The 23,614-nt window shown below is 40.3% G+C and overlaps 1 pseudogene; it reads right to left on the bottom strand.

The window, feature by feature from the left end:
* Positions 1 to 18,207: 18,207 nt before the first annotated feature.
* LOC121101655 lies at positions 18,208 to 19,761 on the bottom strand (annotated as a pseudogene).
* Between the last annotated feature and the right edge of the window lie 3,853 nt (positions 19,762 to 23,614).

The following is a 23,614-nucleotide window of genomic DNA, read 5'->3' as shown; positions in this document are numbered from 1 at the left end:
TGGGCAGTTGCATCAGTCCTACAGAGCATGGAAAGCTCCTCTTTCTATTCCAAAATTGACTTTTTTTCCAATAGGAAAGAGTTTCCCTGATACCGACAGAAAAATCTGCTCTTTGAAAAACAATTTCAAATCCTCGCACTCTAGCAGATCTTCACTAAAATGAAAAGTTGTCCTCAGATATCTGTGGCTAAAATGTCCTCCTAAGTTATTTGCACTGTCCTTGGCTGAAACTATCTCCACCAACTAGTATAACCACAGAGAACTGCTTTCCCAGACTTGGTTCTATGTACAGTGTTCCCAGACTGCATTTTATCCGAGGTCATTTCTGGTGTTATCAATGATTAGCAAAAGGGAGCAAAAGAAGGTTTCTTATTTCAGTAGAATGTCTCTTCTCGTTTATAGCTGGTAATTTTATAAGACTGGGCAAAAAGAAAAAATATGGGGAAAAATGGCAAAGGCTTTAAATATGAATGTGAAAGGCAAGAATGAAGGAAAGAAACAAGCAAACCACCAAAATAGTGTAGCAAGAGGCAGAGGTTGGGGAGCAGTTCTGCAAGTGAGTTTCTTAAAGGCTGGGACCACTTGGTCCAGAGCCAAGTGCTTCACCTGGGGTAGAACAGGAACTGAATGATGAGTGTGGGCTAAAGTGGTTGAATGAACAAATGATTGAATGCTTTGATAAAATGAAGGTCAGAAAACTAGATTACCCACCGTTAATAGAACAAGAGTTTGTTTCTGTCCTATCTCAAGTATTAAATCTTCCTGAATTTGTCTACTCCAGTTAGAATCTGATGTAGCCTCCAGATACAAAAAGTAAAATTCTAGAAGCTTGTCAGGCTCCCACAGTTAATGCTGTTACACTCTTTTGAATGTAGATGGAAGTCACAACCCTGACCTCCTGCCGTAGGTGTGAGCAGGCGATGTGAAGTCTTCTCTGCCTGACCACCTCAGTCTTCTTTTTTTATTTTTATTAATTTATTTTTTAAATTCTTTTTTTTTTTTTTTTTTTAGTGGTGGGGAGGGGCAAAGAGGGAGAGAAAGAGAGAATCCCAAGCAGGCTCCACACCAAGTGCAGAGCCTGACGTGGGGCTTGATCATATAACCCCAAGATCATGATCTGAGCCAAAAGCAGGAGTCTGTTGCTTAACCAACTGAGCCACCAGGTGCCCCATGACCACCTTATTATTCTAAGTTCTGCTCAATTTGGGCCACTGATTCCATGGAGGACAAGAGTGGGAGGAAGCATCTCTGACCTGGAATCTCCAGGCTGATGCCAGCCCTGTCATGGGGCACCGGGAACCACTGCCACCCCTTTTAATTACAGTCTCTGAAAGAAGAGGCCAAACCCCCTCTGATTTGGAGAAAGGCTGGCTTCTTCATCTTATTAACAATAACATATCCCAGTGCTCCAGTAATTACAGACCTAGTGCTGAAGCAATCAAATTGCTTATTTGAAAGAAAGACTGTTTCCTTTCCCTAATGAATGTGAACAGTTCCCCAGAGCCCGAAGGTGATGTGTATGAATGCCCCACTGTAACAATGAAAAGCGATTATAAATAAATGACACAGAGCTGCTCTGTTCTTAAAAATCACTGCATGATCAATTTGAGAGACATGCATAGAGATGGGACTCAGGAGATTTTGTTTTAATTATTCTGCCCGAAGGAAAACGATACTTTGTTCTTTGCTGGCACCATTGTACATAGAAACTTAGACTTTAGAAACACGATCCTATTCATCTTTCTTAAACCACTAGCAGATACAGTGATGCAGTTGCCTTCATTTTATACGAAGGGAAACTGAGGTCCAGATGTTTTTGTTCTTCGCAGGATGTCTAAAGGTTCATATATCATCATCGTCAACAGATTTCTATGTCTCTCCCTTATTTGATGGCTCTGATAATTGTTTGTATTTGAAAATCCACCAGAAAGGGGAGAAATTAACAGAAGGCTATGACTAAGAAAGTGAGGTGTGTGTGTGCATACACATATTTGAGCACGTCTTGATTTGGGGATCAGGCAATAGTAAGAATGGAAAGATGCCAGGAGGCAAGGGCATTCCGTTTGAGCCTTTGACGCTGGAGCACCTGCCCGTCACAGAAAGCTGTGGCATGTGAGCTGAGGGCTTGGGGCAGCCAGAGATTGGAGATGGAAGGACACTGATGAAAAAGCATCTAACTTACAGTTCCGTCAGATCAGGGTACGCTTGGAATGAAATCTTTTAGAATTTAAGGGAAAACCTGGTTCCTAGTTGATACAGTCCAACTGCTGCCCAGAATGGTAGTTTATAAATAATTTTTCATTTAGGGGTCATGCTGTAGACCACCAAGGAGGCCCTCTGAGACCATATTGAGAAATCAACTGGTTACCCTTCGCCATTTCTAAAAAATGAAAATTGAATCCATTTGGAATTCAGAGATGATGAGTCTGTAGAATTCCCAATGAGATAAACTAAAAATTCCTCAGGATCCAGGATATTTATATTTCTAGAGATTCTTTAGTGCGGTATTAAGTTATCAGTATTCTTGGATGAGTTTCTTGATTCTGGATGACATATACCATTGCATTACATTTTTGCACAACTCTTAGTCATATGACATTCATCAAGAATTGGCAGAAATCCCCCCCTCCCTAAAAAGAATTTAGAAGAATCTTATTTCTGCTTGCTTTTAAAGGAAGAGAATACAGAAATTACTTAGAAGAGTTTCCGGCATTTGGCTATCTACACGGTTTGATAGTTTGAAGGGAATCAGCTAATCATGTTGACCAAATCACTAGGTAGCTCAGTAATGCAATCAGCTTAACTAATTGTCCAGTTGACAATCGAATCAATTAAGTGCTTTTGTTTGGTTGGCTTTTTGGTTTCTGTTTGTTGGTTTTGCCTTTGACATGACATAGGCACAGCTCAAGCAAACCAGACAACCTTGTCAATGCATACAGAATAGAGGTGGACAATATATTTAAAAATGTGGGAGTCCATATGGAAAACAGAGCCTCATTGAAGAATTAGATGGAATTAAATGGGTTAAGCTCATCAGAAAAAAAAAATTATAAAGGAAAAGGCTATTCTTGCCAGGAACTGAAGTCTCTGCAGAAATTGATTAGGTGGAGGGTCCCTCTGGGCCTTGGAACAATTAGCTCTCAGAAAATTAGAGGACAGGCTTTGTGCCTCTGAGGATTCAGATGTGACAGGTATCTCCTGTCCCTTAGGAAACCATTCACTCCTTCCAACCTCTCATTTTTCGGATGCTTGCCCCTGCGGGGTAAACCCAAACCATTGGGAGTTAAAGATTTCGAGGCACAGAGTGTCTGAATAATTGGATTCTTGGAAGACATTACTTTTGTGAGCCTCTGCCACAGATGTACTTCCTGGGGTGTGTTCTGTTAAAAAAAAATTCTTCTTTTGAGAAAAGGTAAGAACTAAGAAGCTGTACTTCCTAAAGTGGGTGATGGAAAAGAGACTATTTTTTTCAGTCCCTTTACTAACTTCACTCTTAGCACAAGGTGAGCAATGGCAGAAAGTGACTAGGCCGTGCTCTTGCAGGTGTCTGAGAAGAGTGAACTGTGGCCTTCGAGTGAGCTGAGGCAGTGCTGTGAGGTGTTTGGAGAAGGCAGGGGAGCTCACAGCGATGTGGCAAAGGAGAGCAATTTGCTCATTTTACCCGCTGAGAACGATTAGCTGTATTTATGCCAAGGTGGGTGTTATTAACCTGATGAGGACAATCTGACAGAGAGTTAATGAGGGATCTCTAGTGGAGGAGCCCGAGAAATAGATATCTCCCCGACTGTGTGGGAGGAGGGAGGTGTGGGAAAGGTAAGTCAGAGTGGGAGGTGAATACTTCTCCTGCACAGAGGAGTCAGCACATTCTTTCTTCAGGGTAAAAGACTTGACACATTTTGGAATGAGGTTTAGAATATTGTATATTTTTAGCAGCTGATATAAAAATTCCTCCTAGGGAGAAACCCATCTTTGGAAAAATTACCCTTATGACGCCTCTGGGAGTTGCTGAGGCTCCTGGGTTTGGCCAGGCCAAGCCCCAGCTTTGAGAGGCCAGCCTGGCAACTTTGTCTGATAGAGGATGGTGCCTGCGAGGGAGAGGAAGAAGGTGGAAGAAGGCCCTAGAAAGGTTTCAGAATAGGCTGCAACTGTCAAAATGTTTGGTGGGAAGGATTTTTGTTTTGTTTTGTTTTGTTTTTCGAAACCAATGAAGGTGGTCACTTAGCTGTGGAACAGAGGTAAGATATGTAGACAGGGGATCTGGAAGCAGAGGGGCCTTTTAAACTGAAAGTTTATGGTAGGGGCCCTGATGTCTGAGTCACAGAGTAAAGCAGTTGGCCTTTCAGAGGATATATATTTTAATATGTGGATGTAGACTACTGGGTATTTACCCCAAAGATACATGATCCAAAGGGGCACCTGCATCCCAGTGTCTATAGCAGCAATGTCCACAATAACCAAACTATGGAAAGAGCCCAGATGTCCATCGACAGATGAATAAAGAAGATGTGGTATATATAAATACAATGGAATACTACTCAGCCAACAAAAACCCCGAGATCTTGCCATTTGCAACGATATGGATGGAAGTAGAGGGTATTATGCTAAATGAAATAAATCAATCACAGAAATACAATTATCATATGATCTCACTCATATGTGGAATTTAAGAAACAAAACAGAGGAGCATAAGGGAAGGGAGGGAAAAATAAAACAAGACAAAATCAGAGAGGGAAACAAACCATAAGAGAATCTTAACCACAGGAAACTGAGGGTGGCTGGAGGGAAGAGGAGTGGGGGGATGGGGTAACAGGGTGATGGACATTAAGGAGGGTATGTGATGTAATGAGCACTGGGTGTTATATACAAGTGATGAATCACTGACCTCTACCTCTGAAACTAATAATACATTATATGTTAATTAATTGAATTTAAATTTTTAAAAAACTGGGCTTACTCTCAAAAAAAAAATGTGACTGCAGAGATCAATTCAGATTACATCTGACTTCCCCCAGGAGAAGAGAACCCTGGAACCACTTTGCAATATAGAAATCCTCTTCCAGTGGTGATTCTTACTGAAGCGTGTACACTAACACATCTTTTTGGAGGGAAATTGGCAGTATCTATCAAAACTTAAAACAGGCACATCTTCCGCCTCCATAATTTCACCTCATGGAATCTGCCCTGTAGAAACATACATGTGCAAATAGGTAAGCTCCAGGAAGTTGTTTTTTTTTTTTTTTTTTAAGATTTTTATTTATTTATTTGACAGAGATAGAGACAGCCAGCGAGAGAGGGAACACAAGCAGGGGGAGTGGGAGAGGAAGAAGCAGGCTCATAGCAGAGGAGCCTGATGTGGGGCTCGATCCCATAACGCTGGGATCACGCCCTGAGCCGAACGCAGGCGCTTAACCGCTATGCCACCCAGGCGCCCCCGCTCCAGGAAGTTGTTTTGAAGCACAATTGTAATAGCAAAACTAGGAAACAACCTGATTGCCCATAAATGGGGGCATGGTTTGATTGATTATTGTACAATTATATGGAAAGATCTCCAAGGTACTAAGAACTGATTTTTTAAAAAATTGATGTAAAAGTCACACAACATAAAATTAACCAGTAATCATTTTAAACCGTACAATTCAGTGGCATATGTTACGTTCATGGTGTCATGCAACCGTCACCTCTAATTCCAGGAATTTTCTTCTCTCCAAAAGGAGACCCCATACCCATTGAGCAGTCACTCCCCATTACCGCAAGAAATGATTTTTAAATGTCAGAATAGTATATACAGTTTTATCCCATTTGTGTTTTTAAAAACCTCCAAACTATGTCCTGTGTACCCACATACGGATAGAATCAGTGTAGAGTCGTGGTTGTACATGGGCGCCCTGGAGTCAGCCTGCCTGTTCAAATTCTGGCTCTAACAGAGGCAGGCTGTGCATCACTGGGCAAGTACCTTAGCCTCTCTGTGCCTCCATTTCCACAGGGGTAAGTTGGGGATAGTAATAACACCTACAGAGCAGTTGTGAAGAGTAAAGCAGTGAGGACAAGCCTGATTCGGCCACCACTTAGTCTAGCTATTTTTGTGTTGTTTGAATTTTTGTTGTTAGTCAAAACCATGAGCATATAAACCTATTTCCAGCTTAGGGAGCAGGTGTGCTGAGTGCACATTCCCAGAATACCCCCGTTTCAGGACACTGCTGTACTATAGTGGTTGTTTCTTGCTTAAAGCAAAGGCTGCAGGGAGATAGATGTGTGTTTAGTGCAGGCAATGAGCAGTCAGTCCTTTAAAGCTCCTCAAAAGCATAGCAAAAATGCGGGCTTTATGCATCAACAAAATTCCAATGACAGAGACCCCTATGAAGTATCTAATTTTGAATCACACCTAAATGAAGGGCCAGGAGGTAATTTGGAGAGCAAGAGGGAGGGTCTCTGTGAAGCTGAGATACCTAGAGGGGGAAGGCAGGCAGGCAGGAAGGAAGGCAGAGAGGAAGGAAAGAAGGAGGGAGGGAGAAAAAGAGGAATAAGAACGAAAGAAAAAAAGGGACAAGAATAGGTTAGGATGAAGGAAAAGAAGGAAATGGTGAGGAGAAGGCAGGCCTCAGCTGTAAGTGGTTCAGGTTAAAACAGAGCATGTGTCAAGCATTTCAAACAAAAAAGTAAAAAGAGAGAACTAGGAGACGCATCTATGATGTCTCTTTCTTTTCCTGGGTGGTCCTGATCTACATCGAGCTCAAAAATGCGGCAACCCAAAGCTGCTCTGCCTTGAGAAACAAGCATGGCTGTGGCCATACTGTCACACTTCGTGGCTCTCTCTGTGCTTCCCCTGGGGAGGAGCAGATCACCCCACCCCCAGATGCGCCTGCAGAAACCACCACACTGACGATACCTGGAGAAGCCTTTAATTTTGCTCTTGAATCTGAACACAGCCCCAAGCAGCCTCTGGGGTGCTGGGTCATCGTGGGCTTGGGATATTTAATAAGGCTTGGAGATGGTAACAGAAACCTTGGGTCCAGTCAGTTGCGTTATCAGGACAGGGGAGACATGCCAAAGGGATTGGCCGAGTCTTGCAGAATGAAAAATGCGGTAAGGTGGTCCCCCTGACCTGCGTAACCACATACAGTCAGAAAGTCTGCAGTTGCTTAACGCCACGTCACAGTGCCTCTGTTATTCACCTCCCTTCGTCTCAAAAGGTAGGCATTTTGTCATCACACATCAGCACAAGAAGAGTGAGGGCAGTACAATAAGATATTTTGAGAGAGGGGCCACATTCACATAACCTTTATTACAGTATATCGTTATGACTGTTCTATTTTATTAGTAGTTACTATAGTCAATCTCCACTGTGCGTACTTTATAAATTAAACTTTATTATAGGTATGTATGTGTCAGAAAAAACATAGTATAAATAGGGTTCTGGTAATATCCACAGTTTCAGGCACCCACTGGAAGCTTTGGAATGTATCTCCCACCAGTAAGGGCGATGGGAATACTGTGTTAACTACTGTCTTTTTAAATAAGATGTTTTAAATCTCAAATGCTTCAGAACCACCAGAAATGAGGTAGGTAGCATTTTGCTAGCATATCTTTTCAAATATTTAAAGAATGTTTTGTACACTTACGTTGATTTAATAAAGTGATTCAGAAGGGTTAAGCAGGGTTTGGCATCTTCAAAATGGCGATTTTGCTTCTGATGACTTTCCAGAAAAATTAAATATGTTGTGAAGGATAAATTACAGTTTGATGCAAGTTGTCTTGTTAAAATGTCATTTCTCTTCCCCAGCAACCTACTTCCCGTCTCATTAAGCCAGTCGACTGGATATATCTAGACAATTATGATGGTGATTTACTACCTTAATGCTCAATTGTTACTGAGAGCTGAAGGGTGGGGGAAGGAAAACAACATTCCCATCCTCTGTGTCTCATGGAGAGACCATCAAGCCCTCAGCTGTAGCATTAAACACAGCAATAGAAAGCAGAGGCACAGTAAAGCATTTTCACTGCTGTTATGAGCTGAGATATAAAATGAGATTTATTTGCAACAATCTGATAGAGAAAATTGAGTCCTGGGAATTGATGTCCCAGGGAGCCTTTCAAGTCAGCCAGGAGTTACTACAGGACGTGAGTTAACACAGCAAAATATGAAAGAGTGGAGAGAGGAGAAAAAAATTGAGCTTTGACATTTTCTGAGGCCACTGTTAAAGATAAAGGAATTGACTAGTTTGTACAGTGTGAATTATGGTCACAATTACAATCTTCTCCTGATCCAGTCTCTCATAACAGTTGAGTATCTTGGGCCCCTAAATTGGTGTTGTATCTCAGCCTTTTGGTTTTTTTTTTTAAACACAGTTCTTCCACAGATGTGATGCCAAATAAATAAAACCTTCAAATGGCTCTCTCCTTTTCCCAAAAGGTTAATCCTAATCGATAATTTCAAATAATTGTGTTGGTTCCTCTAGCATTTCACTTCTTCTAGCATTTGATTTCTTAAATATTCTGAAAATTACCATTGAAATTTAAGTTGATGATATAGCAATCCCCAGTTGATATTTTTATTTTTATTTATTTTTTAAAAAGATTTATTTATTTATTTTCAGAGAGAGCACATGCATGTGAGGCGGGGTGGGGGAGGGGTAGAGGGAGAGACTCTTCAAGCAGATTCTGCACTGAGTGTGGAGCCCCACTCGGGGCTGGATCCCATGACCCATGAGACAATGACCTGAGCTGAAACCAAGAGTTGGATGCCCAACAGACTGAGCCACACAGGTGCCCCCCACCCTCAGTTGATATTTTTGAACGAGAGTGGAAATTAGAAGTTTATGCTAAATTTCATTTACTCAGGTATTCATTCTGCAGCCAATATTTGTTACAATTTTAATGTGTGTCTGACATTGCTGGACTGTGGTCAAAAAGATCTGTGTGATTTTTCAATTTATATAATTTGCTTCCAGGATATATTTCAAGTCTATGCACGTTTATGAACTACCAGAGGTCACAGGTAAAACTAAAAAAATATGAAGTCTCATGAATATATATACGGGCTTTGACAAAATCAGGGATGACCGCCTTCCCTGAAGGGCTAACTTCAGTTCTTTTTAATAAGCAAGGGGTCTTACGCTTCAGAATGGAATGGAAACCTGGCAATGGAAACCCAGTTTTTCTGCTGGCTTCTCTGTGCTCTACCCAAGATAATGCTACACAGCTTTCACGTAATACCCATACCTGTTTCAGCTGCTTGGGAGAGTAAATTTTTCAAAAGTTATAGCAATCTGGACACCTCTTTTACTTGATTTTGAGATTTTTGTCCCTAATCTGTAGCTGCTTCTTTTTTTTTTTTTTTTTTTTTAAGATTTATTTGAGAGAGAGAGAGAGTGCATGCATGTGTGCCCGAACGGGGAGAGGGGCATAAGGAGAGGTAGAAAGAGAATCCCAAGCAGACTCCACACTGAGTGCAGAGCCTGACCTGGGGCTCAATGCAGGGCTTGATCCCTGGACTCTGAGATCATGACCTGCACCAAAACCACGAGTTGGATGCTCGACTGACTGAGCCACTCAGATGCCCCTATAGTTACTTCTACGAATGACCAGATAACTATTTCAAAAAGGGAGAACTTTGTGACACCTTTATTGCCACCTCTAGATAGAAATAAGGTTCATGATAGCATTCAAGGATAACTGGTACATTCAGTCATAACTCACTACCTCATTTGAGGCAACAGTGGTTGGCCCATTGGATGGCTTCTCTTTTCTCCTCAAAGAGAGTTGGTGTAAGAACTTTCCAAGCATTTCTTATTTTACTTGTGAATATGTACGATTTATTTTTCTGAGACAAGTGCATACAGTTTTTGTAAAACCTGTTTAATGGTCACAATTGGTTAATTTCACCTTTTTCCCCAAGAGAGGTGGAAAAAATGATTAGTTGTGTGGTGGGTGACAGTGATTCTTTGGCCCATAAAAGATAACTGGATCAAAAGTTTCCCAAAACAGTGTCATTGACTTAAACATTCACTTCTGCATTGTATTGATATTTGCCTGGTTTTTGACTTATTATTCATGCTTGAATAAGACTTTTAAGTTCTATTTTTTAACTAAAAATTTGAAAATATTTTCTGTTTTATTACCATTCATCTCTAAGCTTAAAGGATATGTATTGTTCCCTGCTTTCTCCCTATTTACCCCAAACTTTTTTCTCTCTTTCTATAGTTATGTCGTATTCACTTTAATAAGGCAAAATATCTATCATACTTAAAACTGTATGGGAAATTTTTAAGAAAATGATTATAGATTCCATCCAGAAAAGATACTCTGGGTAGACATTTTTTTTTAATTGACTTTAAAAAAAGAAAGCTTCTTATTTTGAAATAATTATAGACTTAGAGAAAGTTGTGAAACTAATACCTAGAGTTCCCTGTATTCTTTACCTATCTTCCCCTGATGGTGACATATCTTCTATAACTGTAGTACAATATCAAAGCCAGTAAACTGTTAACTGGGCTATAGACCATATTCCATTTTCACCAGTTTCTACGTGCACTCTCGTGCATGCACACGTGTGTGTATGTGTGTGTATGCATGTGTATGTGCTTATAGTTCTATGTAGTTTGATCTCAGTTATGGTTCTGTGTCATGACCACCGCAATTAAGGTACAGAGAACTGTTCTGTCACCACAGAGGAACCTCTCTTGTTCTACCCCTTTCTAGTCATATCTTCCCTCCCTCTGTGTCTTATCCCCAAGCCCTGGCAACCTGTTCTCCATCTCTGTACTTTTGTCATTCCCAGGCTTTTATATAATGGGAATTACACAGTGTGTAACCTTTAGAGATTGACTTTTTTCACTAAGTGTCATGAACTTGAGGTCCATCCAAGTAGTTGCATGTATCAGTAGTTCATTTGAGTTTATTGCTGAGTAGAATTTCATTGTAGAGATGTTCCAGCATCTGTTCAACAATTATTTCTTTGAAAGATATTGGGTTGTTACCAGGTTTTTGTCATTTCAAAGCTGCTATGAATATTCATGTACAGTTGACCCTTGAATAACGTGGTGGGTAGGGGAGCTGACCCCCCCCCCCACAGTAGAAAATCCACATGTAATATTTGACTCCCTCAAAACTTAATTATTGATAGCCTACTGATTGCTGATAGCATAGCCAATTACCACATATTTTGCATACTATATGTATTATATGCTGCATTCTTACAATAAAGTAAGCTAGAGGGGAAAATGTTATTAAGAAAATCATAAGGAAGAGAAAATACATTTCCAGTACTGTACTGTAAAAAATTCCTATGTAAGTGGACCAGTGCAGTTCAAACTATACAGGTTTTTAGTTATGTATGTGTGAGCATAAGTTTTCATTTCTCTGGGATAAATGCCCAAGGGTATATAATTGCTACGTTATATGGAAAGTGCATGTTTAGTTTATAAAAAACTGTTGAACAGTTTTCCAGAGTGGCTATATCATTTTATAATTCCACCAGCAGTATAGGAGGAATCCAATTTTTTCCGCATCCTTACCAGCACCAGTCTTTTTTAGATAGGTAAATGGATATCAAAACATTGTAAGAAGTCACGCAGAGGCCACATACAGACTGAGTCAAGTGCATGGAAAGAGATACTTGGCTTGTATCTGAGCCTGAGGCCACTTTTTCAGGAGGGTTGACAGCAAAATTTGTTATAATGTAAATTCGGCAGGCCTTACCAGCCTGTAGCCATGTATCAGTTAGCAATGGCTGCAAACTGAACTATAGTCAGTTAAGCACATGAGGCTATTTTCCTCCCATAACAAGAAGTCCAGAAAGCAGCAGTTGTAAAGACTCAAAGATAGTGGTGGCTGCTGCTTCAGGAATCATCACCACATTTGTTCAAGAAGAGGAGAGAAGGAGATAGGGCACTGTTTGTACCAGGAAGGAAAATATTTTCCCAAGAACATTGCTGTAGCTTTCTGTTTTGGTCACATGCCCCTGAACACTACCTTGAGTCCCACATGGCTGGAATGTAGTAGGGAGTGAGGTCTGAAAAGATGGTCGGGTCAGGCATTTACCATTGTCTGCCACAGGAACAATCCACATTAATGGTCAACTTTGGCCAGCTGAAGGCTTCACCTAATGATGCATGGCCCACCCTCAAATATTTCTGGGTGTTATTGCAGGGGTATCCCATTTGTGCTTATAAGCGAAGTCCCATTCCACTCCGGATTACTGTGACCCAGCAGGCCCCTGTGAGGTATGATGTTGACTATAGGGCTTTGCCCTCCCCTAGCCCCTGCCATAGTTTTCTTGCTGTCACCGAGTAACTAGAACCCTCATTGAAGTTGGGACTGCATTCTGTGCCAAAGTGGGGAAAGAACCCATTCTCCCTGCTCTGTGCCTTGTATTTCACGATGCCCTCCCTGGATGCATTTCTTTGCTTTGGACTGCAGACCTTCAACTCTCCATTGGTTTTGAGCTCGTCCATGGCCTGGGCAGGTGACTAGACACTAGCTATCCTTTCCACAGAGAGTTCTTTTTCATTCCTGACAGTCACACAAAAGCATACATATCCTAGCATGCTCTTTCTGTGGCAAATCATCTCATGCAAATGGACAACTGTGGAGGGGACTCTGCCAGCCTCACCTGACCAATTGGGAATCTTAGTTTAAGTCCAGAAAGGACCACCCATGTATATATACTGTCTTCTTTTTGATCTCCTGTGTTAGTTCATCTGGTCTACGTGACTGGATCACTAACACTGTCTTCTCTCACTGCTCAGTGTTTGGTCCCCTGGTAACAGTGTTGGAGTGAAAAAGGACTATTTTCCAGTCAAAGATGGAGACTCAGTTAGAACTTTCTCCATTCTTGTGGGTCCAAAGAGAGCTCCTATCTTAACTGCTACCTTCTTGACTTAATACATGCAAAAGTATTTGGGATTTGCATTAGTTAAGATGCAAATGCCGGTTGCTCTAACAAAGAGTCCAGTATAACTGTGGTGCATGCAAGACAAGTTTATTCCTCTCTGGGCTCAGAGCTGATACAGCATCTCTGCCACCCCGTTGCCTTTTATCTTATTGCTCTGCCATACTCAACAGGCAGCTTCAGTCCCTGTGTCCAATATAGTTAGCTCTCTCTGTCGTGTTCACACCTAGCCAGTGAGAAGGGGCAAGAAGAATGGGGGAAAACACTCCTTTCCTTTTATGGGCAGAACAGGAAGTTACCCACATAATTTCAACTTAAATCCTATTAACCTGACCTTAATATCTTTGCCCCACTTAGCTATAAGGGAGGCTGGGAAGTGGTCTTTATCCTAGACAGCCACAAGATTAGCTAGAGCTTCTATCAGAACAGGATTACAGATATTGGGCAACAACTAGCAGAATCAGATACAATGCCCTCTAGCTTTGGGGCCAAGAAGGAGTGCTATAAAATAGAGGGCAGTGGTTCTCAACTGGGGGCAATTTCTGGAGATATCATTGTTTGTCTTAACTGAGGTTAAACAAATATCCAGCCTAGAATGTCAGCAGTGCTGAGGTTGAAAAACCCTGCCTTGGGGATATATCTTTACAAGGTCCTACCCTACCACATGTTAACAATGTCTTGGCTTTCATTTGTGCTTTTTTGTCCTCTTAGGTAAGATTTGGATGATATCAGTGTGCTTCCAATAAATTAGAATCGGAACTTGCAATGGTCTGAACATTTGTGTTTTCCCTCATCCCCCAAATTCATATGTTAAAATCCTAATGTTAGATGTGATGATATTAGAAGGTGGGACCTTTGGGAGGTGATTAGATCATGAGGTTGGAGCCCTCAGTATTCATGCTGTCACCGAAAGACCCCACCAAGCTCCTTTGCCCCTTCTTCCATGTGAGAACACAGCAAAAAGCCACTGGCTGTGAACATAGAAGAGGGCATCATCCAACCTTACTGGCATTTTGATCTTGAACTTCTAGCCTCCGGAACTCCAAAAATCAATTTCTTGTCCTAATAAGATACCCAGGGTGTGGTATTTTGTTATAGCAGCATGAATAGACCAAGACCGAACTGTAAGACAGCATTTGCTCAGTTTGCCAGAGGTCATGTTAACGAAGGAATAAAACGTGTCCACCCTTGTGTACAGTTCCCTAGCAGCCAGTAACCACCCGGCTTTTGTCCTCAAGAGGAAGATTTCCTTCTTTGGGTTTTCCCAAGCTATTTAATAATATGTAACATACCACTAATCCAGAGGAAAGAAGGAAATCTATTCAATTAAAGACAAGTATAATTTTGTACAATTAATCATAGTCTTCTTAAGGGAAATAAAAATAATTTGTTTTTAGGAAGAAGGAGCCTATAATTATTTGGTGAGAGAGGAAAAACCACTCATTAATATATCATGTTTACTTTGGATGTGGTGAAATAGATTGCAGTTTTTGCTGTTAATCTTAGGCATGAAAAACTGTGTGTTAAATTTTGTCATTTCTGGTTCTGATAATCCACTTTGATGACAGATTAGAAATGCAGTTTGGCTTTTCAGGACATAAATCTTAAATAATCAACATGAGAGAACAGCACCAAACCCTCCAGAGAGGTTTCTAACACGAGATGATGACACTTGTTAATAAACTCAGGATTAGTGATGTAACTTGTCACTGGTTCAGCCAGAAGATGCAGGGAAATATCCCGTTTGCCACAGTGACCACTCAGAAGTTGTGTTCTATAAATCTGGGAAATCAGCTTCGGGAAATTCTCCCCTGGGATGATGATATACGACGTGTCATCCATGCCTCACGGAAAACTTTTATTATTTTAGGTTGTTATTTAGGCATCAGACATTTTTTCTTGTGGGCAGAAGCAAGAATACTGTTCCTCATTTCCTAGTTCCCTAGATCTGAGGGAGCGTCTAGGTCCTTCATCGGACTTTACAGTCACTTCTCTTAAAATACCCATTTCACAATGAATCACAGAGTACTTTTGCATGTTTGCTCCATTTCCACCCACTATTTTAGTTTTCACATCATTGTTACTTGTTTTTCCAATTAGACAGTGGGTATCTTGAGGAGAATTTTCACTTCTTATACTTTGTTGCTCCTGTGACATCTAGTAGATTTCCTCCTACATTGAACATCTTTATGGATTTTTTTGGTCTTAGCTTTGCTTAAAACCGTGGTTATTAAACATGCTCTTGGAGTTGTGGTTATACTTACCACCATTATTGTGTGCAACTGTTCTTCATTATGGAATACAAAAGAATTTGGAACATAAAAGAAGAGAAAATAAAAGATCAGGATTTTGTGTGATTAGGAGATATTTTAAGGAGGGAAATGAACGCACATACATACAATAAAACAATATACAGCACTTTAATTTGGTGTATCTGCTGATATCTAGTAGAGATCATCTAAAGCAGAATGTTTCTGAAATGTTAAGTTTATGTAGCAATAAAGGAAAACTTGTTAATATCTCTGATTATTTGTGAACTGAAAGGAGCATAGCCCCAGGCGTCCAAGACAAAGACCTGAGCCCCTTGTCAGCCTTCACCATTTATTGGCTGTGTGCCTGTAAGCAAGTTACTTTAACCGTGATGAGCCTCATTTTCCCTATGCATAGAATGGGGATTATGATATCTTCCTTTTAAGAGTTTGTGAGTATTAAATTACACAAATTCATATATAAAGCACCCAACACCCTGCCTGGCAGTGTACCAGAGTTCTTGGTTACAAGCAACAGAAACCAACAGTGCCAAACTTAACAGAGAAAAGCAGTTCTAGTAGAATGATTCTGGATACCTCACAGAATCAAGGAAGAAATGAACAACCCAGTTTCAGAACTGGGAGACTCTTGTCCTCTCAGCAGCAGGAAGTTCTGACTATTTTCTGGGTACAGTCATTTTCAGGATGAGTAGAATCATCTCCAACCAGCCTCAGTTCTGGTCAAGATTTAAATTCCCAGGAAAAAGAAGCGCATTGTTTTACATTAAGTCACCTGATTTTACAGAGTCTGGGGAGTTCGGTTAAATCATTGGCAGCCTCACCATTACCATAAAGAAAGTGGGAATAACAATCTCTGTAGAAAATGGGCGATAGTTACTGAAAGAAAAAAGGGAAGATATTTGGAGAAGACAAAACATAGATTTCCATGGTGTTAGCACATAGTAGGTGTTCAGTTAATGTCCATTTCCTTTTGGTCATCCATTTATTTTTTTATTTTTTAAAAGATTTTACTTATTTATGTATTTCAGAGAGAGAGAGAGGGTCCAAGGGTGGGGAGGAGCAGGAAAGGGAGAGGGAGGAAAGAATCTCAAGCAGACCCTGCCCTGAGTGCAGAGCCTGATGCAGGGCTTGATCTCATGACCCTGAGATCATGACCTGAGCTGAAATCAAGAGTTGGAGGCTTAACCCCCTGAGCCACCCAGGCGCCCTGGTCATCCATTTAAATCCTTTCCACTTATACCTTCATGTAAAACTTGCAGTGTGTGTGTGTGTAACATTATGATGGTTTCTAACAGTTGGTATTTTTAACAGTGGATAAGCTAAGACTGATACTCTTTTTTCCCCTTCCCATGATTGTCTTCAGTCTCATCCTTGACACTTTCCATTATTCAGTGAAGACTTTGGTATCTGGCTCATTGTCTCCCTTTCTCCTCTGAACCCTGTCATCAGCTTGGTTGAATTCCACATCCATATGGTCACCCACTTCTCCAATACTAGCCTCTCACTTTGTTAACTCTTCATATGGTGATTTTCTTATCTTCTTCCTTCCAGTGACCTTATCCTCCATTTCTACCTCAGCCATTTATTCCCAAAATTGTCTAGAAAATCACCAATATATACATCATTTTTTCTAATCACCAGCAACCTCCTAGCCTTCTAGCTTGCTTTCTCAACTACTCTCTGTATGCATTTTACCTCATATTATCTCTTCCTATTATCTTCTTTATACAGCTTGGATTCCATGGTCCACTCTCTTGCCCATCACTGAATTGCCTGAATTGTTCATGTTTCACACTTGGCCTGGAAAAATCAACATCTCTGGGTGAGCCCAGTAGCACCTGGCTGCACAGTACCTCCAGGGAAAATGACAGTCATCGGGCTCAAAAGGACCTTCCATATACTCCAGTAATCCTACATGTCTCTCTGGTCAGTTCATATTTTCACTCTCTATATTAAATTATTCTGTTAAAGTACTCTTTAAAAATCAATGTCATGTTGATTTTGCTCTGAAATATCTGTTAAACCCATTGACTTTTCTCTATCCTTACTATAGCCACTTCAATCTAATCCACCATAATCTCATGCTTGGATTACTACAGTGGCCTCCTATCTGGCTTCTATACATCATCTCTTATTTCCTCTCAATTCATCTTCCCCAGTGTATCCAAGGTCATCTTTTAAGACTTTTCTATGGCTTTCTCTTTTCTTTAAGATAAACTTCAAAATCTCCCATGTGTCCTATGAGGCCTAGTAAAATCTAGCCCACATTTATTTTCTTTCCTTCCTTCCTACTTTCCCTTCCTTCCTCCTTTCCTTTCTTCCTCTTTCTCTTTCTCTTTCTTTCCCTTTCTTTCTTCCTCCTCCCCTCCCCTTCCCTTCCCTCCCCTTCTCTTCCCTTTCCCTTTCCCTTTCCCCTTCCCCTTCTCCTTCCTTCCTTCCTTCCTTCCTTCCTTCCTTCCAGACCTTTATTAACAAGAGCTTGCTGTTTGTTGACTTTTTTGTAAAAATCAGGTTGTAAACTTTTTTAAAAAAAAAAAAAGATTTTATTTTTCAAGTAGTCTCTACACCCAATGTGAGGCTGCAACTCACAACCCTGAGATCAAGAGTTGCATGCTGAGCCAGCCAAGCACCCCCAAGTTGTAAACTTCTATTGCAAATTAAAAATGAGTTTTGGGATGCCTAGGTGGCTCAGTCAGTTAAGCATCTGCCTTCAGCTCAGGTCATGATCCCAGAGTCCCCCATGGGATTGAGTCCCCCATCAGGCTCCTTGCTTGGTGGGGAGCCTGCTTCTCCCTCTGCCTGCTGCTCTCCCTGCTTATGTGCACTCTCTGACAAATAAATAAATAAATCTTTTTAAAAAATGAGTTTCTTAAAAATTTTAAGGTGACCAGATATGCAATGATTTAAAAATCCTTTAAAGGTGTATTGAGAAAAACTAGGCTTTTTTTTTTTTAAACACATTTGTCATTACTAAAAAGAAACATCTTTAGGTAAAAAAAATAAAAACCCCATGCTGCATAGATAATGCAGATAGTTCTATTTATCTGGTCAGTGGGCAAAAAGCAAGCACCTAAGGTCTTTAGCTCCAACCTTTTGTGCATTTCTTATTGCTGGAACTTCATATTCATTTCTTCTTGTTGGACGAGTAAACCAGACAATAGTATAGAGACAGTACAGCTGGTGAGCCAGCATTTGCTCAGCCCTGCCCTATTCAGTCTCGGGAGCAGATGAATTCTCAGCTGGTGGATCGGCTACTTTTGTCTCTTTGCCATTGTGTGGCTTAAGGTTTTCTGGGTGTCTCTGTGTGGGTAATTGAAGTTGTGATAGTACCGATGTTGAGATGGGTGCTGACTTTGGATCTCATATCCTTGATTTTTCTTATCTTCTTCCTTGATGTCCTCTTTAGGCTGTCTTTGTTGAGGAGGACCCCTGTGGAATTGTGGTCTATAATCCTGATACACGTTCTGTCTCACTGGTCTACCCTGTTCTCCTGCACCCTGCTTGTCAGCTCCCTCCATCATTTGTCCATGCACAGGAGGGTTGGCGCTGCTAGGGTCTCCGTGTGTACTCAGTTGGGAACTGAGCCCAGCCCTCCTTCTTTCCCCACTCTCACTGTTCTAGTACTTCTGCAGGTAATTATGTGGAGGACCCTGTGACGTGGATAATGTGGTTAATGGTTAATGTCCACTGTGTATTTACAGCTTTCACTGGGTCTCCACCAGCATCCTGTCACATTTCCCTTTCCTCCTTCAATGTCAAACTCCATAGTCTCTCCACCTCAAACACTGTGAAGGGGCTTCCTGTGGTTATTCTTGTTTATGGCAGTCTGGTGTACAGATCATCTCTGCGATGTCATTCCTGTTGATGAAACCATACCAATTTCTTTCTTTTCTCAAGCTTTTACTGAAATTCCAGTACAGTTAACATACAGTGTAATATCAGTTTCAGGTGTACAATATAGTGATTCAGCACTTCCATATATCACCCGGTGCTCATCACAAATGCACTCCTTCATCCCCATCACCTATTTCCCTCATCCCCCTACCCACCTCCCCTCTGGGAACCATCAGTTTGTTCTCTATAGTTGAGAGTCTGTTTCTTAGTTTGCCTCTCTCTCTTTTTTCCCTTTGCTTGTTTGTTTTGTTTCTTAAATTTCACACATGAGTGAAATCATATGATATTTGTCTTTCTCTGACTGACTTATTTTGCTTAGCATGATACTCTCTAGCTCCACCCATGTTGTTGCAAATGGCAAGATTTCATTCTTTTTAATAGCAAAGTAATACTCCATTGTATATATAGACCACCTCTTCTTTATCCATTTCTTATGTTGAACTGTTCCCCAAACCTTTGTTGCAATGACCTTGTCCCCACAGGCAGATGCCATAATGTGAGTTTGTCTAGGCTCACTCCCTGTGCCCCTGCCTCTTCCAGTGGTGCTGGTGGTACTAGGCTTGGGGTCGGCAGTGCTGAGGGAAGGCAGCTGCTGGGTCCTGCCTTGCCTGTAATGGTTGTGGTCATAGTGACTAGGGCAGCTGGAGCAGCTGGGACTCCTTCCAGGGTATGATAGTAATAGACCTGCAGCGGCTTACGCTTATTCATTTTTTTCATTTTGTTTTGCTGTTTCCCCCCTCTGTCAAGCTTCTGCACATTGGCCCAATGTTCAATTTCTAGAATAGTTTCCATCTCAGATGATTACATAGTCAGGTACTTGGACCTCTCTTCTCCACACTTACCCCAGCCCTACTGCCTTCTTCACTTGATTAGCTGTTTCTCACTCTTTCTCACCAAGACTTAGTTGAAATGTTACTTCCTTAGGGAATTTCTCTTGATTGCCCAGGCTAGGTTACCCCCATTCTGCATTTTTATGGCCCCTCCACTTGGTGATTTTCTTTCATAACATTTGTCACAACTGTAAATACTTGTTCCAGTGTCTACCTTCCCCGATGGATTATAAGCTTTATAAGACCAGTAGCTGGGGGGTACCTGGGTGGCTCAGTTGGTTAAGCATCTGCTTTTGGCTCAGGTCATGATCCCAGGGTTGTGGGATCAAGTCCCACGTCGGGCTCCCTATTCAGTGGGAAGCCTGCTTCTCCCTCTCCCTCTGCCGCTCCCCATGCTTGTGCTCTCTCTCTGTCAAATAAACAAGTAAAGTCTTAAAAAAAAAAAAAAGGCAATAACTGTTGTTCATCACTATTTGCTGAGGCCCTGACACAGTGAAGGGAATGCAATGATGGAATGTCTTCTGGCTGTGTATCTGCGGACACATGCCTCCAATGAGCCACACTCAGCTGTTCTGTTGCCCTGGAAAACAGAGGTCTTTCCCTAGTGCTTGGAAAATATTATGTAAATAAATAGATTTTTCTCAATTTAACTTTTTCTGCGATTATTATTTTAAAACTTTGGCTCGAGTTCTCAGAAATACCTAGGTCATCCCCCAAATTAACAAAGAAGTACCACTCAAAGATTAATAGAAAACTTGAAAGTAGCTAATCACACATAGTTTTAGAGTTAGCCTTCCCCTCATTTATGTGGACCTGTGTTCATGACATAGTTTTAAAAATATTAATATGTATAATGTGTGATATATATTTTCTGCTACTAAGAAATGCTTAAATTATGTAATGCAATCAAATATATTGCTATTGTGTGATGCTCCACAAAAATTCCCTGTCTTTCAGGTGCTATTTATACTATTGCTGGGAAGCTGGTTTGTGTTAACATTTCTACTTTGCAGATGAGATGAGGATGAGACATCGCCACGGTGATTCAGTATCTGATGCAGACTGCTTTAAACATCTATCTATTTTTGTTTGGTTCCCCCACTTTATCAATAGCTTCACAACACCTCCCCAAATTGTATGTTAGTCCAGACTTATGCCAAGAAAAGGAAAAGGAGGAGGTGATAGATGCTGGCAGGGAAGCAGGCTTTACCATGTATTTCTGTAGCATTCTGAGGACTGGAATTAGAAATGTATTTGAGCATAATCCTTTATAAATAAAAAATCTTGTCTGAGTTGAACCCTCAGGTAACAAACATATTTTTTTTTCATTGACTTGAAAAGAATGAAAAGGCTGGAAGTTAGAAACCAGAAATGTGATTGATATTTTGGTAAAATACAGGTACTAGATTTCAGAAGAAAAAAACAAGCTGAAGAAAAGAATGCTTTTTAGACTGAGAAACCAGAAGAATGGTGTCAGATGAGACTCTAGGCGGTGATGATTGAGCCATGGCTCTCAATGCATATGCCCAGAGAGCCCACTGAAAGAAAGTACTCGTAAGTATTAGTAATTATGAAGTAACAGCTTCGTTCTATATGCTTTGTGTAGGATGGAGTCATCTCTTTTGCTTGTGAATAACCTCACATGTGTGTTATTTTCCCCATTTTTCTAATACATTTTAACCTGGAGAGTTTAATAACTTACTCAAGATCACTAAGTGGTTGGTACAGCCAGAATGGTCGAACTGTAGTTAAACATCATGCTATATTGCCAATCTCATGTTTATTTTTAGAGTCTTGCCTAAAATAGAGACTAAAGCTTCACTTTGACTGAAAAATATTCATGTTTTACTTTGTCACCTTCTAAGCAAAATTTTTTCAGCTGATTTACTCTATCTCTGTTTTGCAGAAGGGAAAAAGGATACTTTTTATAGCTTCGGTTAGGGATCATCTACTTTATACTCCTTTATTTTAAATTAATAGAGTCTAGGGGTTAGCCTAGTAAATTAATCAGATAAATTAATATGTCAGTCTTAAAAATAAGAAGATGAATTCTGGCCTGTTTTTTTTCCACTCATAGGTTATGTTGGGACCTGTAAATATTTGCTCCTTAATGCCTTAACTTAAGCAAGTTATGAGTACTGCTTCCCAGAGGGGACTGATTATTATTCTTTATAGTATTGGCATGTTTCACTTTTTAAAATAATTCATATATCTCATCTCAGATATCATCACTTCTTTTCCATTTCTCTACGTATTATATGATACATGCTGTTCTGAGACCCACTACTGCTTACTTGGAACAACATATTTATAGATTTCATGGAACATTGGGTTCAGCTACTTTAAAAAGAGAAAAACACAGTAGTCTGTTAAGGAGACTAAACGATGTACATTTTGCATTTAAAACAATTGATTGTTTTTTCCCCAAGATCAGGAACAAGATAAGGATGCTCACTCTAGCCACTTTTATTCAACATAATATGGAAGTCCTGGCCAGAGCAATTAAGGAAGAAAAATAAATAAAAGGCATTATGTTGGAAAGGAAGAAGTAAAGCTGTCACTATTTGTATTTGACATGATATATATCTCCCTAAAGATACCCCCCCACACACAAAACTCTGTTAGAACTAATAAATGAATTCAGTAAAATTGCGGGATACAAAACCAATATATAAAAGTCTTGTATTTCTAGGGGTGCCTGGGTGGCTCAGTCATTAAGTGTCTGCCTTCAGCTCAGGTCATGATCCCAGGGTCCTGGGATCGAGGCCCACATTGGGCTCCCTGCTCAGCGGGAAACCTGCTTCTTCCTCTCCCACTCCTCTGCTGGTGTTCCCTCTCTCGCTGTGTCTCTGTCAAATAAATAAAATATTAAAAAAAATTTTTTTTTGTATTTCTAAACACTAATGGCAAACTACAAGAAAGAGAATTTTTTTCCTGGTCCCTTTATGCTTTAAAAAATTTTATTTTTAAATTTAAATTCAATTAATTAACATATAGTATATTATTAGTTTCCAAGGTAGAGGTCAGTGATTCATCAGTCTTATATAATACCCAGTGTTCATTACATCACATGCCCTCCTTAATGTCCATCACCCAGTTACCCCACCTCCCTCCCCTCCAGCAACCCTCAGTTTGCTTCCTATGATTAAAAGTCTCCCTCTCTGATTTTGTCTTGTTTTATTTTTCCCTCCCTTCCCCTATGATCCTCTGTTTTGTTTCTTAAATTCCATATATGAGTGAGATCATATGATAATTATCTTTCTCTGATTGACTTATTTCTCTTAGTGTAATACCTTCTAGTTCCATCCATGTTGTTGCAAATAGCAAGATTTCGGGTTTTTGATGGCTGAGTAGTATTCCATTGTATTATATATATACCACATCTTCTTTATTCATTCATCTGTCAATGGACATCTGGTCTCTATAAGAAAGAGAAATTAAGAAAACAGTCCCATTTCTAATAGCATTAGAAATAATAAAATACCTAGGAGTAAATTAAACCAAGACCTGTATACTGAAAACTATGACACTGATGAAAGAAATTGGGGAAGAAACAAATAAATGGAAAGATACTCATGCTCACAGATTGTAAGAATTAATACTGTTAAAAAGTCCACACTACCTAAAGAAATCTACAGATTCAATGCAATCCATATTAAAATTCCAATGGCATTTTCAAAGAAATAGAACAAACAATTCTAAAATTTGTATGGAATCACAGAAGACTTAAA

The sequence above is a fragment of the Ursus maritimus genome, unplaced genomic scaffold (genome assembly GCF_017311325.1).
Source record: "Ursus maritimus isolate PB19 unplaced genomic scaffold, ASM1731132v1 scaffold_11, whole genome shotgun sequence".
In the NCBI taxonomy this organism is placed as follows: domain Eukaryota; kingdom Metazoa; phylum Chordata; class Mammalia; order Carnivora; family Ursidae; genus Ursus; species Ursus maritimus.
Note: the sequence above shows the minus strand (reverse complement) of the source record. Positions and strands in the feature narration are given on the sequence as shown.